Genomic DNA, 18,502 nt, shown 5'->3' with positions numbered 1-18,502 from the left:
CTCTCGAACTGCGAGATCATGACCTGAGCCGAAGTTGGCTGCTCGACCGACTGAGCCACCCAGACGGCCCTGTTATGGTACATCCTTAAATACTTTTTCCCTGCCCAAAAGATAGTTAGAAGGATTTTGAATACAGTTGTCGGATACACTGCAACTTCTATAAAACTAAAGGAAGTACTTAAATTACTAGCCTCTTGTTCAGATATGAGATTTTTTTTTAAATTTTAGTATTATGGGAGCAGTTTTCTTCTTTGAGCTCAAAACATTGCAAACATTCGATTATAATTTCCTAAGACTATTCGGAAAATCTGAAGAAGTAGAATTGCAGAAGCTGAAGTAATTTACTTATAGACATGGACTTGAACTAAACTAAACCACCAGCCAAAAGCATAGTAAACAACAATGGATCATGAACTGAATACAAATATCAGTTTTGGGGGTGCCTGGGTGGCTCATTCAGTGAAGCACCTCTTGATTTCAGCCTAGGTCATGTTCTCACAGTTCATGAGCTCGAGCCCTGCATTAGGCTCTGTGCTGATAGTGTGGGGCCTGTTTTGGATTCTCTCTCCCTCCCTCTCTCTCTCAAAATAAATACATAAAAAAAAAATGCCAGTTTTTGGCTGAGCCATGAACCAATTGCAATGTCTAGGTTTTTTTTTTTTTAATTTTTTTTAAAGTTTATTTATTTCTGACAGAGAGAGACAGAGCATGAATGGTGGAGGGGCAGAGAGAGAGGGAGACACAGAATTGGAGGCAGGCTCCAGACTCTGAGCTGTCAGCACAGAGCTGGATGCGGGGCTTGAACTCACAGACCGCGAGATCGTGACCTGAGCTGAAGTCAGATGCTCAACCGACTGAGCCGCCCAGGTGCTCCTGCAATATCTAGGTTTTAAAACATGGCTTGACTCAGGAGACACTATTGCCTGGAAGTTAAGAGCACAGTGTTGGAAATCAGACTTTCCAGGTTTGAATCTCAGTTTGGCAGTTTATTGGCCCTTAACTGTTCTAAACCTCCTCTCTGTAAATGAGACTCTTCTCTTTAGGGTAGTTGCAAGGACTAACTACACAAATAGCAATAGAGCAAACTGGTCAAAGGCTCAGACTTGAGAGCTTGATCGTCTGAGGTCACATCCAGCTCCACCACTAAATAGTGAGGTGACCTTGAGTGCCGGTGCATGCCTCAGTTTCTTCTTCTGGGTGTAATAACAGTACGAGATCATCAGGTTGTTATAAAGATTTACTGAGTTAATATATGTAAAGCCTTAGAACAGTACCAGGAATTATGATAAGTATGGCATATTTATATATATTCAAAACGATCTTATTCTTACTCTGATAATAATTATCAGTTCATTTGGCAACATCAAACTCAAGACACAGGGATAGAGGCATGAGTAACATAGGTTGAACTGAACCAATCCCAATCCTTTTTTTTTCTGTGATGCTGTAATGACAGCAGAAGCAATTTCCCCTGTCTATATGAAGAGCTCAAAAGAATGAATACTTTATATTGAAAAATATAAATATGACTGTAAAGTCTCCTTTTGTTCTCCATATAAAGGAGTTCAGTGGATCTAACCCTGAAGAATCCTTTACTCATCCACTCACAATTTTGTATTAAATGTCTACTATGCACTGGGCACTGTGCTTGCACCTCGAAGATACAGATTGGGGGAAAAAGACCATTTACTCATTAAAAAAAAAATCATGTAGGGGCGCCTGGGTGGCGCAGTCGGTTAAGCGTCCGACTTCAGCCAGGTCACGATCTCGCGGTCCGTGAGTTCCAGCCCCGCATCTCTGGGCTGATGGCTCGGAGCCTGGAGCCTGTTTCCGATTCTGTGTCTCCCTCTCTCTCTGCCCCTCCCCCGTTCATGCTCTGTCTCTCTCTGTCCCAAAAATAAATAAAAAACGTTGAAAAAAAAATTAAAAAAAAAATCATGTAAACTTACCTATTCGAACATACTTATTTAATCATAACATGGACAACATAAATATATACTTTTTTTTTAAGTTTATTATTTATTTCGAGAGAGAGAGAGAGCACGAGCAGAGGAGGGACAGAGAGAGAGAGAGAGAGAATCCCAAGCAGGCCCTGCACTGTCAGTGCAAAGCCCAACACGGGGCTTGAACTCATGAACCGTGAGATCATGACCTGAGCCGAAACGAAGAGTTGGATGCTTAACCGACTGAGCCACCCAGGTGCCCCACAACATAAGTCTTTTAAATCACTATCGTAGCTACCAGATAAAATTTGGTTATTATTTTCTTAAAATGCTCTTGCTTAAAACCTATTTTGAGGTTAAACTATTCCATCTTGCAAATTGATATTAGTACTTGGTTGGCAATGTTTTATTCTTTTTTCCTCCTCATATTGACCAGCTCTTTTACTTATTTATTTAAAAAGTGTGGTAACATGCATAATATAAAATTTACTACTTTAGCCATTTTTAAGTGTGCAGTTCAGTGGAGTTAAGTATATTCAAAGTGTTGTGCAAATTATGTTTAGTCTTAAATATATATATAAAAATATATAATATATATCATTATAAGTATATACATATAAATGAACCCCAAATAATTTTTATTTAATTCGTCTCCCTGCTCAAAACGTATCAGATCTTGGTAATTAAGATGAAATTCTGACAAACATTTTATACATAAGGAGCAGTGATATTGTAAAGTAATTCAGGGCACCTGGGTGGCTCAGTTGGTTAAACGTTAGACTCTTGATCTCAGCTCAGGTCTTGATCTCAGGGTGTTGAGTTAAAGCCCTGCGCTGGGCTCTCCGCTGGGCATGAAGCCTACTTAAAAAAAAAAAAAAAAAAAAAAAAGGTAGTTAAACATCAATAATATGAAGCAAAACAGAGCTCTGAATGCATTACAGGGGAACCTGCAACGTTCAAGTTTGGTTCAGATCAGGCAGCAAAAAAGACAGGATAAAATGTTAAATTTCAAGAAAAAGAAGTTCATGAGTCAGGGAGGAAAAATGTACTTAAGTGTGAAGCGTAAACTGTGTATGCCCTCCAAGATTCAGATGTGTTATTTGACTTCACGTTTAGAAGACAAAGTAGCAGAAAGACTAAAGGCTTGAGCGGACACTGATAGGATTCCAGCCAAGGATGTGGTTGTGGTGATAATACCGGGAAGCTATTGACTGAGTACATTATGTCTTTTCAGATAGGACTTTTTTTTTTTTTTTTGAGGGAGGGAGGTGATGCTTTTTGGTTTGAAGCAAAATGCTTTACGCTGAGGTCAAGGAGGGTCAAAAGTTTCAATGCAGAGTCAGGTTGACACTGGTCTTTTTTCCAGTAAGGCAGGGTAGTGGGTAGGATTTTGGTCAGTTCACATTTAATGGGTTATTTCACCTCTCTACAATCCAGTTTTCTCTTCTGTAAACTTGAGAAGATAAGAGTATTCTATTTAACAGTTTGTACCGGCAATTAAATAATATCTGTACCGCAATTTGAGAGGTGGTGCAGAACACAAAAACTCCTTGGGTTGAATCCTAGCCCCCCTACTTACTTGTTGGAGCCTTGGACAAATTATGTCTATGCTTCTGTATAACAAATAAATTTATTTCACAAGTTTATGGTGTGAATTAAATGAGTTTGAATGCATAAATCACTTAAAACAATACTAGTATATAATAATCACTCAAGAAACATTGGCTGATATTATCATGCACCACATGTAGCAAATATTCAATATAAGTGTTTGCTCTTTTGTTCAGCACCAAGAAGGCAGGGACCATATTTGTTTTTTTCACCTTCACCGTTTGTCATTTAGTAAATGCTCACATTTTTCTTGAATGAGTGGGTCATTTCCAATCAATACAATTGCATTCAATTCCTCAGAAAGTATTCTAGTAAGAGCATCCACATTTGTATAATCAGGTTAAGTTTATTTTCACTTATATTCTGTCATATGTAGATACTTCACAGTACCCTCTACCACCTCAAAAGATTTCTTTATCATCTTCATCTTGAGAAGCTTAAAAACAGGAAGAACCCGTGAATAATTTATGTTACAGCTTCTCTTTCTTCTTTCAAATTATGTTGAATCTGAAGAGGAAAATAGAATGATGAAATGTAAAACTTTGTAATTTGGAGTGACCCGTTTACTGCTGAATTGTGATTTAAACATCGATGTCTGGCAGATTTTTAACATAAAATCGTAAATACATTATTGCTTCTTAGAATTCTAACAGTAAGAATTAGCTCAATGTAGGTTTCATTGTGGCTTGTGTTTCTAGTGTCTTAAGCATAAAGTAGTCAGTGACATTTTCAAGGTAGTGGTGAATTTGCTGACAAAAAGTTTGCCAGACAAATAAATCAATTGCAATGACTCCTCTTTACAGACATCTCAGGCTTCATCAATAGCGGAAATGATCTTGGAAGCAATTGAAAAGCTAAAATCGTTATTCTCTGTTGATACAGGGCATTCTCCAGCTAGACCACAATGCAGCTTATGCTGTTTCACATACTTCTCTACTTGGCATAGGAATTCTGTAAATCAAACACATTTGCGTTTGTGAAGAATGATTTATTAAGGCCCTGGAGAGAGCATTGCTTTGTTCTGTTTTCTCTAAATAGTACGCTTTATACGGTGTTTAGATTTTATTTTATTATGAAAAGAAGATAACTGGCATGAACCTTACCCCATAAATTCAACTAAGAAAAGTCACATTACAATTTTTTTCTTATATAGTGTTCTCCTAAAAAAAAATTTTTTTTAATGTTTATATTTGAGAGAGAGAGTGTGCGAGTGCGCAAGTCGGGAGAGGGGCAGGAAGAGGCAGAATCTGAACCAGGCTCCAGGCTCTGACCTGCCAGCACAGAGCCTGACCCTTTGCTTGAGCTCACGAACTGCAAGATCATGACCTGAGCCAAAACTGGACACTTAACCGAATCAGCCACCCAGGCGTTATGGTGTTAGTTCTGACTGAGTCCTCATCCTGCCTGGTTTGGTGGGGTGAAGGCGAGAAATTTAATCTCACAGATCACAGTGTTCTTTCCTCTCTTCTGGGGTTTGCACAGAATCCAGTGAGTGTCTTCTGTGGTGCTAAAGGCATTTAGCCTTCAGTTCACTTTACCTAATGCAGGTCATTGTCCAGCCTGAGTGTGTTGGCTGAATATGGGAGGAATGTGCTTCCTACCTACAGAGTGAGATGGAAGAAGGCAGGGAGGGGGAAAGAATGTAGAGGAAACAAACACACACTATTATCTGACTAAATGATAGCCTTTAAGAAACAATATAACAAATAGTTAAAATTTGAATAGGTAGTTTACCATATATGGACCATTATCTTTATCTGTAGGTAAATATCTTCTAATTGAGAGGATCTTTGAAAATGTATCCTTAAGAGAATGCATTATGCATCCATAATGCTATGAGTCTATTCCTTTTTTTTTTTAAACATTTATTTATTATTGAGAGACAGAGAGAGACAGAGCATGAGCATGGGAGGGACAGAGAAAGGGGGAGACACAGAATCTGAAGCAGGCTCCAGGCTCCGAGCTGTCAGCACAGAGCCTGACGCGGGGCTTGAAGTCACAAACCACAAGATCATGACCTGAGCTGAAGTTGGACGCGTAACTGACTGAGCCACCCAGGCACCCCGAGTCTATTCTTTAATGACAAAATTTTAAAGGTGTTATTTTAAAGATTGAAAATATAGCATATTTTGGGGCACCTGGGTGGCTCAGTCGGTTGAGCATCTGACTTGGGCTCAGATCATGATCTCAAGGTTTATGAATTCAAGCCCTGCATCAGGCTCCTGATGACAAGCCACTTTGTATCCTCTTACACACAAACACCGCCCCCACCGCCCCGCCCCCGCTCTCGGCACCTCCCCCCCCCCCAACACAAAAAAAAAAAAAAAAAAAAAAAAAAAAAAAAGAAAAGAAAATATAGCATATTTGGTTCATAAGTCAAGAGCAGGAATTGACTTTTAAAATACTTTGAGAGTATTTTGAGCTACAAAAATATTGACATATAAGAGCAAACTATGCAGGTTCTATAAATAGAAGTGCATTTAAAAGCATAAAATATAGACTATAAGTATTGGCAGTAGGCTGTAATGCAAAAAAACCTGTGCCTGTCTTGAACATTGACCTTGAAACTTATTTGGAAGCTTTAGTCTGTGTTGTAAAAGGGCATTAGGTAAAACTGTACTTCAAAATCCATCCTTGCGTCCTATTTGCAATTTTTAAATGATGGAGTTTAATCTTTAGGAAACTGCTTGCCATCCTAGGGGAGTACCGCTTCTTTGTCCTTCACAAAATCAACGGAAGCTCTCTAGCTTTGTAAAAAGGTTGAATTTTGGGTAATAAAAGAAAGCTAAACTTCTTTGACTTTTTGAATGATGCTTTTTGTTTTTTCTGATTTAAGTATGAAGTTATGATGATGACTTCATTTAAAAAATTTTAACTTTACTTAATGATAGCATAACAATATTAGGAGACAACAAATAATTCAAAAGCATCCATATTACTACTGCTTAGTACAGTAATTTTTATTATTGCACATTATTTATCACGTTAGCATTCACATTTTACATATAATGACATTCATATAGCTTTTAAAATGTATATTCCAGAAACTGTTATTTACCTGCTACTGACAATGAGGATTCTCTGTATCTTCATGTTCCTGTTTTTCTTTTTCCCCACTGATGTATTTTTGCTTTTCTTCTTGCACCTACTCAGATCCCCCTAACTTCCTCACTCCTTCCCTCCTCTGTAGCCATGTTAACAACCTGGTATGTATCTTTCAGTACCTCGCTTTGTTCACTTTCAATACCTCATAGAAATCCCTCTAAGTCAACCATGAAACATCAAACACATTCTTAAATGCTGCATAACGTTCTATGTGAGGCATGAATCATAATCTTTTCAATTATTCTTTATTGATGGTCATTCACCCTGTTGCAGTTTTTTCTTCAGTAGTGTGTGGCAGTAAATAGTCTTGTGTATGTATCCTTTCATGTCTTTGGTGTAGCCACCAGGAATAGGATAGCTGGGTCAAATATGCCTATTTTAACTTTCAACAGATATTAGCAGATCGCAAATTAAGATTTTGCTTTACCCCAAGGCTATGCAATGCACATTGCCATCAGCATTACACGACTCCTTTCTTGTTCTCTAACCTCCTTTTTGGAATTAGAGTGTTATCTCTGTGAATTTTGCCCATGCGTTGGGTTCTTGGTACTTTGCTTTGCATGTCTCTGGCTACTAGTTAGAGCATCTTTTTATGTTTATGAGCCATTTGGATTTGCTCTTCTCTGAACCGCCTAGTAATATTTCAACCATTTTTCCTTTGGATTGTTTCTTATTTTTCTAAGAACTCTTCGTATTTTATAGATATGAACCCTGTGTATTTTATACTTTCCCAAATCTACTTTATAATATATTTTGCCAAATTATATATCCACATCTACATATCTATATATAAATATATATTCTTTAATTTTATTATAATTTAAATACATAAAATGTTTTAATTTAATTTAATTTAATTTTTTTTAACATTTTTTATTTATTTTTGGGACAGAGAGAGACAGAGCATGAACGGGGGAGGGGCAGAGAGAGAGGGAGACACAGAATCGGAAACAGGCTCCAGGCTCCGAGCCATCAGCCCAGAGCCTGACGCGGGGCTCGAACTCAGGGACCGCGAGATCGTGACCTGGCTGAAGTCGGACGCTTAACCGACTGCGCCACCCAGGCGCCCCCAAAATGTTTTAATTTTAAAATAGCTTCTGAGTTTCTTGAATTGGCTAAGGTCTTCTTTATCTCTAGACTACACTTCTAGTCTCTTAGGTTTTCTTCTAAGATTTTTGTTTTACTTTGTAGCTTGAAAATTTTAGATATATATGGAATTTGCTTTAAAACTTTTTTTTATTGTTTATTATTTTTGAGACACAGAGAGAGAGAGAGAGAGAGAGAGAGAGAGAGACTGAGAGCAAGCAGGGAAGGGGCAGAGAGAGAGGGCGACACAGAATCAGAAGCAGGCTCCAGGCTCTGAGCGCTCAGGACGGAGCCTGATGTGGGGCTCGAACTCACAGACTGCAAGATCATGACCTGAGCTATAGTTGGCCGCCCAACCAACTAAGCCATCCTCGCGCCCCTGGAATTTGCTTTATATAGAAGTTGAACTTTTATTTTCTTCAGATGGATAGCTACTTGTGTCAGCATCATTAACATTCTTTCTTACTGAAATATATATTTTTTTCATATATTAATTTCTGTTATATACTGGAATCTACTTCTGGATTCAATTCTATGCTGATTAGCATCATTGCTTCTTTCACTTGAACTTTAAGATCATTTAAATTTCGACTTCAAAACTTCACTCAGTTGAAATTCAAATTGGAATTGTATTACATTAAAATATTAATTTGGGGGAATTGATATTTTGTGATATTGTCTTTCCATTCAAGAATATAGTATTTGTCTAAATCTTGATTTATGTGCTTTAGTAAGACTTTATAATACCTCTTCCTTGTCAGCCTTATTTCTTGAGGCATTTATAGTTTTTATCATAAATGTTTACCCCCATCTCAACTTTCAAGTGCTTATTGTGAATATAAAATAAAGCTATTAATTTTTGGCTTACTTATCTTGTATCTAGCCCCTTTCCTAAGTTCCTGAAGAATTCCAGTAGATTTTTTTCCAGCTTTTGAGGTATTCTCTTCCTATTATTTTTAAAGTAATCTCTACACCCAACATGGGGCTCAAACTCACAACCCTGAGATCCAAGAGTCGCATGCTCCACCAACTGAGCCAGCCAGGAGTCCTGAGGTATTCACTTATAATATCAGCAAAAATAATTTCATTTTCCAGTGTATATAATAAATATATATTTCTATTGATTTAATGCCTTTGTTAACGGTATTAGAGGACACTAATAACCCCTATTTCAACAGCATTGTGTTGAGGATTAAATAAGATAAACACACGTAAATTGCTTAGAGCAGTGGGTGGAATATGGTAGGGGGCCCAAGAAATGATTAATATTATTATTACTTCTCACCCATTAGAGCTTGAGAGTTCTTCCATCTGAAAAGGTCTCTTTCATGTAAACATCATGCCAAAAAACAAAACAAAACAAAACAAACCCAAGAATTAAACTATTATTTGCTAGTTTTTCTTATTTCATCATTCCCCATTTTGATTGGTTTTGGGGAACCTGGGTCACAGCTTTCTTAAACTTTTATTTCTGATTCTCTCACCTTCTGATTCTCTCACAGAATAGCAGGAAAGGAAAGCAGAGAAATAGCTTGTGTATGAATGATTCATTCCACGGACTGTAATTACATAACAACAGATTAATAATTATAATAATTATGATTCTACAGATTATTTTTCTTTGAAGAGGAGTTACAGTCAAATGAGGCTTAAGGCTTGGTGACTATATTTTGGTTTAACTCATGTGGTGTTTCAGAGTTTATTTTGCGCAGGTCTGTCACAAAATCTTTTGCTTCCTAGAATTTACCTTTCTTCTTCAAAGCGAGATAAAACAGGTTAAGTCAACTGTAACCAATGCTACTGCCTCTTTGAGGGAGTTTTAGGAGTAACTAAGAAAAAAGCTCTTTCTTATGATGTAATAGCTTTGGAGAGATGCAGCTCTTTCCTGACAGCGGTGGAAGAAGTGGCATTGGAAATTGTCTTCACTTTCCAGGGCTGACACAGTTTGGCACTTTACATCTACTCTGGATGACATCTCGAGATTCGTCCTCTTTACCCACCCTGAACGAGCCTTGGCAGAGGGCCTCGTGCAACAAAATCATTAACTCTACATCTGGCATTAGCCACATCCCGGGAAGGGGAGAATGCCTTGACCGTAAGAATATCCTGTATCGGTTCAGGGTAGAAAGAGGACAGCAGGTGCCATCCTCTATGACAGCATTGGTGGAATGAAATCAGTGTCATGGCAGTGGCTAACAATATTCTTTGTTCCTGAAAAATTAAGGGCTAGCTGTTAGGTTTGCTAACTAGTTAATTACTAGCTAGTCTAGCTTCTGCAAGGAGCTCAAAATGTATTTCAGGAATTGATACCGTCTTTTAGTCTAATCCAATAGACTCTATTAAATAGTTTCCAGTTAAAATCTTGTATGATGCTTTACTGAAGTCAGAAAATTCAAAGGAACAAATGAGTGAAATGAGAACTTTTTCCAGAATAGTACCAGGAGACAATGACTAACTCAATTTCTGGAACTGTAAGTTTGTTTCTTAAACATGTAAAGCACACAAATGGTTACTGTCTCCTTATAACATTACTTACGGTAATTAATGGATAAAACTTCTCTGGAGAAGGACCAAATCCAGTTCTGAGAAGTGATTACGCAGACAGAAACCTCCCCCTTAATGCAGGATGTACTAACAAATACAAAAAAACCCTATTGGATTGAATTAGTCCCTAATTTGCTTGTCATTTGGCTCTTGTGCCTGTCCATCACTCCAATTACTGAAACAAAAAAACAAACAAAAAAGCAGTAAGGAAAACATTCAATTAAGTGCAGCAGTGGAGTAAAATCTTCTAAATCATGATGGTTTCAGAAGCGCTCACTTTCTTCTAATACGAATCATGTATGTCCGGATTAAGGGTGGAGGGGAGGGGGAAAGAAAACCTTGAGTCTGAAGATGAAAAGTAAGAAAATAAAGTTTGTTATTTATATCACTCCTAAATCTAAGCCAGTGGAAGGGGGAGATTATTGTCAGCACTGAAAAAATAGAATATATATAGTGAAGACAAGACGTATGCTAACACAAGTGGAAGGTAATTCAGCGGGATAAATTAGCAGAATTACATGAGTATTTTATATGAGTACTATGTTGGTTCTGAAATTGTGGCACTAGCCTGGAATGGACCCCTTATCGACTCCTGGAAGGCTCATCTGATTCTAGGTTTCCCTCCAAAGAATCTCTACAGAGTAGCTTAGACGTGGGGCTTTCCGAGATTGGATTTCTCCAGGGAGATCTCTAGGTCTGTGGATTCAATTCAGCATGTTTTGGGTTATCATGCTGGTCTTTGTTACTGTAAAATTAGTAGGCTGACAATGGCTCCCAGATAATGTCCTAATCCCTAGCTTGTGGTATTACCTTTATTTGAGAAACAGGCAAAAATAAATAAACATAAAAAAAAGAGCCTTTGCAGATGTAATTAAGAATTCTGAGAGATTTTCTTGGATTACCCCAGGTGGGTCCTAAATGCCATCACAGAAGTCCTTAAAAGACAGGAGACACACATAGAGAAGATATGAAAATCGAAGCAGAATCTGGCATGTTTGTGTCTTCATGTCAAAGAATGCGAGCAGTAAGGAATGGGTTCTCTCCTAGAGCTGCTAGGGAGCAAGGCCTTGCTTACACTTTTGATTTTGGCCTTTTGTCCTCCAGAACTGTGAGAAAAAGTCTGTGTTCCTCTAAGCCACGAAATGTGTGGTAATCTGTTACAGTAGCCCTAGGAACTAATACATACTGCTTAACTAGGACATGAATGTCTTTCTAGAAAGCTATATAAATAGAGCAAGAACAGATGAGAGTCCAGTTAATAACAATTTATCTCCCTAACACATTTCTGTGGGTAAAATACCAAAGTGCCTTATAAGAAAAATGAGAGGGGCAAAAATGTTTATTGGAAAGGTATGTGGAGAAATACTTCAATGGCATGTATTTGAAAGACGCCTCATGGCTTCGGTTTAGCAGAATTTGAAAAAAGCCTTGTCAACGTTGGCTCTGAAATGCTTTATAGCCGCTACACGGACATCCATAGACCTGATACTAATTAAAGGCTGGAATTTCCAAAATCATCCTATTGTCTCCAATTAGTAGCCAATTCCCCACCAAGAAGTATATAAAGGGACAGGCATAAATTATATGTGTCTAGATTCTTTTGACATAAATTATGATGTGTCTAGAGAATAAAATTACTGCTGGCCTACGGATCAAGTAGAGAACGTTATCTTGTTCCTTGCCCTCGAAGGCGCTGTATTCTCAGGCTGTGGAAGGCTATTTGCTGCCTTCTCTCTGTAACAGCAATCCTTCGTACTCCAACCTTCTCCACTCCGGCCCACTTAGGCTGGGCTTTCCTATTTCACTTTCTCCATGCTTAATCCTTATGGAAATAATTTAATTCACTCACGGTTTCAGTTGCCTTCTGTATGTCAATGACCCCAAGGCCCAACTGTTACCATCTGCCTCTCCTCAGAATATACTCAGCAAAATATTTCCCTTAACATCAACATCTTACCAAAAAGTTCTTTCACTCATGCACTAAAAATAATTCCTTACAGGCTTCTTTCCATGTTACTGTCATTGGTGCTCAGTCTCTCTGGTCTTGTTGATAGATCAGGTTGTTTCACTCTTTCCTTCAGTTTCTATACCTAAGCCATTAACCAGTTCTCTAGTTATTCCTTTAAAAATTCTCTTCGACTTCCCTGGTCACCACGGCTCCAATCATTTCATGCTTACAGACCCCAGCAGCCCACAAGCTGTCTGGGTTAACTCAGGCTCTACCATCACTCCTCCTGGGACTAACCTTCATGGCTCTCAAATCTGTTGTTGCTTTAATCATATGATTCTCATTTAGAACAACAGGGTATTTCCCTGCTAACTACCCACTGTATATATTATTTATTTGATTGTACTCCGTTCCCAACATGGAAAGGTACTTTTTTTTCCTGCCAGCTATGCAGTTCTCCAATCAGTCCTTAATTTGCTCAGAGAATCTAACTAAAACTGACCTGAGCAAAACAGAAATATAAATCAAATAGTTTACATATTTTATTAAAAAATTTTTTTTCTTATTTTTGAGAGAGCGCGTGCGCGGGAGAGAGCGAATGCAAGCAGGGGAGGGGCAGAGAGAGAGAGAGAGAGAGGGAGACACAGAATCTGAGGCAGGCTCCACGCTCTGAGCTGTCAGCACAGAGCCTGACGGGGCTCTAACCCACAAACTTTGAGATCACGACCTGAGCCGAAGCCGGATGCTTAACCGACTGAGCCACCCATTCACCCCTCAAATAGTCCATATATTTTAAAGCAAAATGCAATTTTTAATCATTAGTATCAGTAGAGATAATAAGCACAAACTGTCTGTGGTTAGATATGAATTATTACATTTTCACTTTTTTGATACTTGTTGACTGATCTTTCCCACCATCGATGCATTAAACACCTTGCCAGTAGGGTCTGGGCTTATTATATCATTTATTCTTTGCTACTCCTCTATGCCCGAGCATGGTACATTACACATTCAAAACTTTGACAGTAATAGTTTCCTGTTCTGAACTTAGTGCTCACAGGGGATATAGACTACTATACTATCTATAGTACAGTATCTGTAGTACAGACTACAACAGAAATTTGAATGGGTATTAATGGCAAATGACAAAAACATTAGACTTTGATCTCTGCCTACTTAAAAACTGCTATAACCTTTTGACTTAAGTGAAAGTATTATTCACATAAAAATCCTGCAAGATATGTGTTTCGTTTTCAGAAAAAAACCTGGATTTTGACCCGTGTTGAACCTGGGTAATTATTTATGTCATCGTATAAGGAAAATCAGGTTACACTAGGTTCCTAATAGTAAAAATTCTTTCCATGCCCTTTCAGACAAATCAGAGAAATTATTAACTGCCTATAAATGATATTTATACATATTAAAAATAGTATTTTCCTGAAACCATTAAATTGTCTCAAATGGAAAGCTCTGAGAAAGTATAAAAGACAATAACCAAATGAGCTTTGCTCATTCGCCACTTGTCTTTCCCCCCCCAATAGAATGTATGCTCCATGTGGGTGAAACGACCCTGCCGTATCCCTCACACGGCCAACAATGCCTGGAACACGGCAGACATGGAATACTGAATACATCTGCTGATTCTTTGATACAAAAACCAGGTAGATGTCTCTAATTTTGGATAAAATCTTTAAATTCTTAGTTCAGTAATCTATAGGCTACAAACAAGGATGTTTTAAGAAAGCAAGTTAAAATTATGTGCAACACGTGCAATACTTTTCATCTGCATTTAGAAAACAGACCTCTTTAGCAGTATTTTACTTTCAAAGAGAAACTAATGTCAAGCCCACAAACTTAGCTGCTCCATTAACAGGCTTACTAGCTAATTTTGAGAAATACCATCAATACCCCAACAAAGACTCATGCATTTTTCTCTGAATTGTCAGTTATGAGAAACTAGGTTTCATTCTACTCTGAATCTATTACACTTCTCTTAGTGCATTCATAAAAGACCAGATGTATTGATGCAATGGAGCAAATTACAGAATAAAGCAAAAACTTGAGTCCTATAAATCACAATTGTTAAGACTCACTGATAGTTTAGGAGAAGCCTGAAAACACTAAGATTTCTAAGCTAAAGTCATAGGAGTATTAATCATAAAATACTGTAACTCCTCACTACATTTCCAAGACTTAAAAGGGAGGGGACAAAATAACAGCTGGAGATTAAATTCAGTGAAGGCACAGAATGAGGAAAACTAAAAGAAAAGATGTTGCAGGGATAAGTTTTGATTCTAAGTTTGTTGCCCCACATCTAAAGATGAAAGGATTTAAAAAAGAAAGCAAAATTTACTTTCATAACTGGGTATTTTAAAACTTTCTACTCCTAATATCCACATGTGAAGATTATATATTAAATAAATAAAAAAACAACATGAAAGTCAAAGCAGCGTTTTTTACACCTTTGTAGAAAAAATTAGGTGAAATGTCACTCTGGTTTTCTCCTAAAATTGAAGTTTTTCCAGGTATTGTTGGGGACATGAAGAAGTACTCATGATTTTTCCCGATTGAATTATATTTTAGTATTTTTCCATTTAAGCACCAGAAAAGTCCATCGATAGGATTCGAATTCCTAAGCTGCAGTTACTAATTTGGTTTTTTTAAACATTTTTTTTTTTTTAGTGTTTATTCATTTCTGAGAGACAGAGACAAAGCATGAGTTGGGAAGGTGCCAGAGAGAGAGGGAGACAGAATCGGAAGCAGGTTCCAAGCTCCGGGCTCGAACTCACGAACTGTGAGATCATGACCCGAGCTGAAGTCAGATACTTGACTGCCTGAGCCACCCAGGTGCCCCTGTCGTTACCATTTTGTATGGGAGACAATGATGCTTTTTGCCAAACCACAGTCCTATTTCCAGTAGCAAAATACAAAATAAAAAGCAAAACAAAATATTGACCAAGAGGATGGCACTGGCATTTACTTCACTCCCTTTAACTCTATATGAAGGGGTGCTATTATCATTCCTATTTTACAGATACGGGAACAGAGGTGCCTAACCACTGTCACACGCTAGGAAGTAGCAGAGCTGGGATTAGAAACCCAAGAAATGGGGCGCCTGGGTGGCTCAGTCGGTTAAGCGGCCGACTTCGGCTCAGGTCATGATCTCACGGTCCGTGAGTTCAAGCCCCGAGTCGGGCTCTGTGCTGACAGCTCGGAGCCTGGAGCCTGTTTCAGATTCTGTGTCTCCCTCTCTCTGACCCTCCCCCGTTCATGCTCTGTCTCTCTCTGTCTCAAAAAATAAATAAACGTTAAAAAAAAAAAAAAAAAAAAAAGAAACCCAAGAAATCTGGTTCCCACAGTCTTATTCACTATACTGAAGTGTCCACTTTACTCCCCTAACACTCATCGGTAATTAATGTGTTGTTTCCCACCAGATCAGTGGTTCTCAGGCAGGGTGATTTTGCCCTTCAACAACCCCTCACTTCTTGAATCTAGCTGGAAAACACTTGGGCAATGTTTGGAGACAATTTTGGTTGTCACGACTTGGGGGTGGCGGTAGTATTACTGGCATCTACAGGGCAGATACAGGATGTGCTGCTAAAAATTCTGTAATGTGCAGGACAGCCTCCCAACAACTCGTTATCCAGCATAAAACATACACCGCGCCGAGGCTGAGAAGTCCTGTAACAGAGTATAAATTCTAGAAGGGCAGGGTCCTAAGCTGATCTCAGTTTTTGCTCTATCCTCACACCTAGAACAATTGTGCTTGACCAGTAAGTCTTAAACTTACCTGAATATTTGTTTTCAAGAGCCTAGAACTCAGCCTTGTGCCCAGCCGGTAGACAACATTTATTAAAGGTAACAAAATTAATGGTGATGCCCTCAAAGAAGGTCAAATGGGTATAACAGGACACAGCAAATCAAGGCAATTTTAGTGTCCCATAATCCCACTTTTTGGGGTTTTTTTCTCACAATGACTATTAATAAAACCAGTTCTTCCAAGATAAGTCTCTTAAGTGGGACTTCTGAAAGAACAGGTTTTTCTTTAGATACATAAAACTTTTAAATACATGGAACTCTTGGAGTTAAATTTGTAAAAGATGAAACCTTTTTCTTTAAAATGAAAGCCTTTAAAGTTCCATTCACGGGGCGCCTGGGTGGCTCAGTTGCTTAAGCGTCCGACTTCACCTCAGGTCACGATCTCACGGTCCGTAAATTCGAGCCCTGCGTCGGGCTCTGGGCTGATGGCTCAGAGCCTGGAGCCTGCTTCCGATTCTGTGTCTCCCTCTCTCTCTGCCCCTCCCCCGTTCATGCTCTGTCTCTCTCTGTCTCAAAAATAAATAAACGTTAAAAAAAAAAAAATAAAGTTCCATTCACATGGCATGTATTTAAGAGATTAGTAGACACCCCTAAATTAGATGGCATCACTAATCGATTGCTGATATACTCCAGTGACTGGGAAATACTTTAAGAAAGTCTGAGTTAAGACTGGTTTACAAATTTCCAAATAACTGAATTATAGCACACATAAGAAAAAGCCAGTTATCTAAAAAGAAAGTAGTACTTGAGTCCACTTCATTCCAAGATCTTTATAACCATAATATTCTAAGTATAACTTCATCCTGTATTTTTAAAAAAATCCATGAAGTGTAACATTTGTCGAAGTATTTTCAATTCTTTCCCCTACACTTCAAAGAGCTACTAAACATTACCCAAAAGGCATACGTTCATTAATATTGCTTGATTTACAAAATTCTTTTCCAAGAAAAAATTCAAAAGGTGGTTTATGTGGCTATTCAAACAATACTAGGGAAAAAAATCTGACATCTTTCACTCACCATTTCTATAATTAATGAATGAATCTGGCTTGTCCAAATCTTAAATTATGAAATCACACTATGTAAAATGCACCTATTACATTTAAAAAGTTAAACCCATATTTATTTACTAGCACTGTTAAACATTACACAAAACACAGTCAAGTGGCAAGTAATTATAATGCAAGCCCTTGCATGGCAATCCAAATTTATTGAACTACTGATGCTAAGTTATACAAAATTGCACCACTTTAATTAAGGCTTTTAGTTTACATTTGGCCACCTCAAAGTCGTTGTAACATTAGGTTGGTCAATTTAAATACTGTGGCTCCCTGTTGGATAGACACACAATCTTTACACCCAAACGTTAATGCATACAAAGCAACAAGGCATTGTTAAATAAAACAGCAATAGTTACTGCAACTTAGGCCTTGTGACCAATTACACATGATTAAAATTACTTCCCACATTCACATCCACAGTACTCGTCCACCATTTAACATCTCAACCAAAACGTTACACATGTGAAACAATCACTAACAGGCAAAAATACTAAACCTGTATATTTGGTATTGCAAATACACTTATGCATGAGCAAGCAAGGGATTCACAGTGAGAATCTACAGCTGCAGAAGCCTGAAAATGATTTACAAAAATTGTTAAATCATTAAAAAATTGTTTGAAAATATACACTTCTTGTTGTAGACCCCCACTGTACACACAACTATAAACATTGTTCCCTATGTAAACAAAAAAGGAAACATATAATAAAAGATTTGAAAAGTCTGGACATTTCCTTCCCAACAGATATTAAAGGCAACGTCTTTAATCTAAGACATTATACTGAAAGGACTATCATATTTTAAAGACAAGATCACTGTCTCCACAGGTTTTTTTAAAAATTAAAAAAACTATATAGCTGTGTTAATCAAAGCACTTATTTGTACAATACAATGATAATGACCTTGAATTTCTTAAAAAAAATTACAATAAGCTACAAGTATCAAAGAAGCGAAGTTATCTGGAGTAGTCTATATAGGAGCTCTTTGGACTTTCTTTTATTATGCTAAAATAGTGGTGCTTTTAGGATTTACATTATTGTACTCTCCAATACAAAGTATGGGGCATGTTAAAGTATACAGTACACCATTTTCATACATGTACAACATTGGTGGATGAAAAATGTCTCTTAGCAGTAATACTGGATTGTAGCCTCTGGTTTTACCAGCTGCATACTCTAGGACTATTATATAAGTAAAAATCTCTCTTGTGATACTGGAAAGTGATTAGAATGTGCAAACTGATGTAGTAGCTTTCATCCGCCTCTTAAAGGGTACCACCACAGAAAGTCCATTTAAGATGTTGGTAGGTTTAACAAAGTTGGAATGCTGGCACTGTTGAATTGGGCAACAGTTCTTCAGACCTGTCAAAACGAAAAAATTACACTG

General features: G+C 37.8%; 1 protein-coding gene across 1 annotated transcript in view; it reads right to left on the bottom strand.

The window, feature by feature from the left end:
- Positions 1 to 16,929: 16,929 nt before the first annotated feature.
- Positions 16,930 to 18,502, bottom strand: part of RAP1B (RAP1B, member of RAS oncogene family) — a 43,561-nt gene continuing 41,988 nt past the window's right edge. Inside the window, exon 8 of the mRNA XM_049625936.1 lies at positions 16,930 to 18,477. The gene's annotated coding sequence lies outside the window, so the exon portion shown is untranslated. The remainder of the gene's footprint in view (positions 18,478 to 18,502) is intronic.

Source organism: Panthera uncia, chromosome B4 (genome assembly GCF_023721935.1).
Source record: "Panthera uncia isolate 11264 chromosome B4, Puncia_PCG_1.0, whole genome shotgun sequence".
NCBI lineage: Eukaryota > Metazoa > Chordata > Mammalia > Carnivora > Felidae > Panthera > Panthera uncia.
The sequence above is the reverse complement of the archived record's forward strand: the minus strand, read 5'-3'. Positions and strand labels throughout refer to the sequence as shown.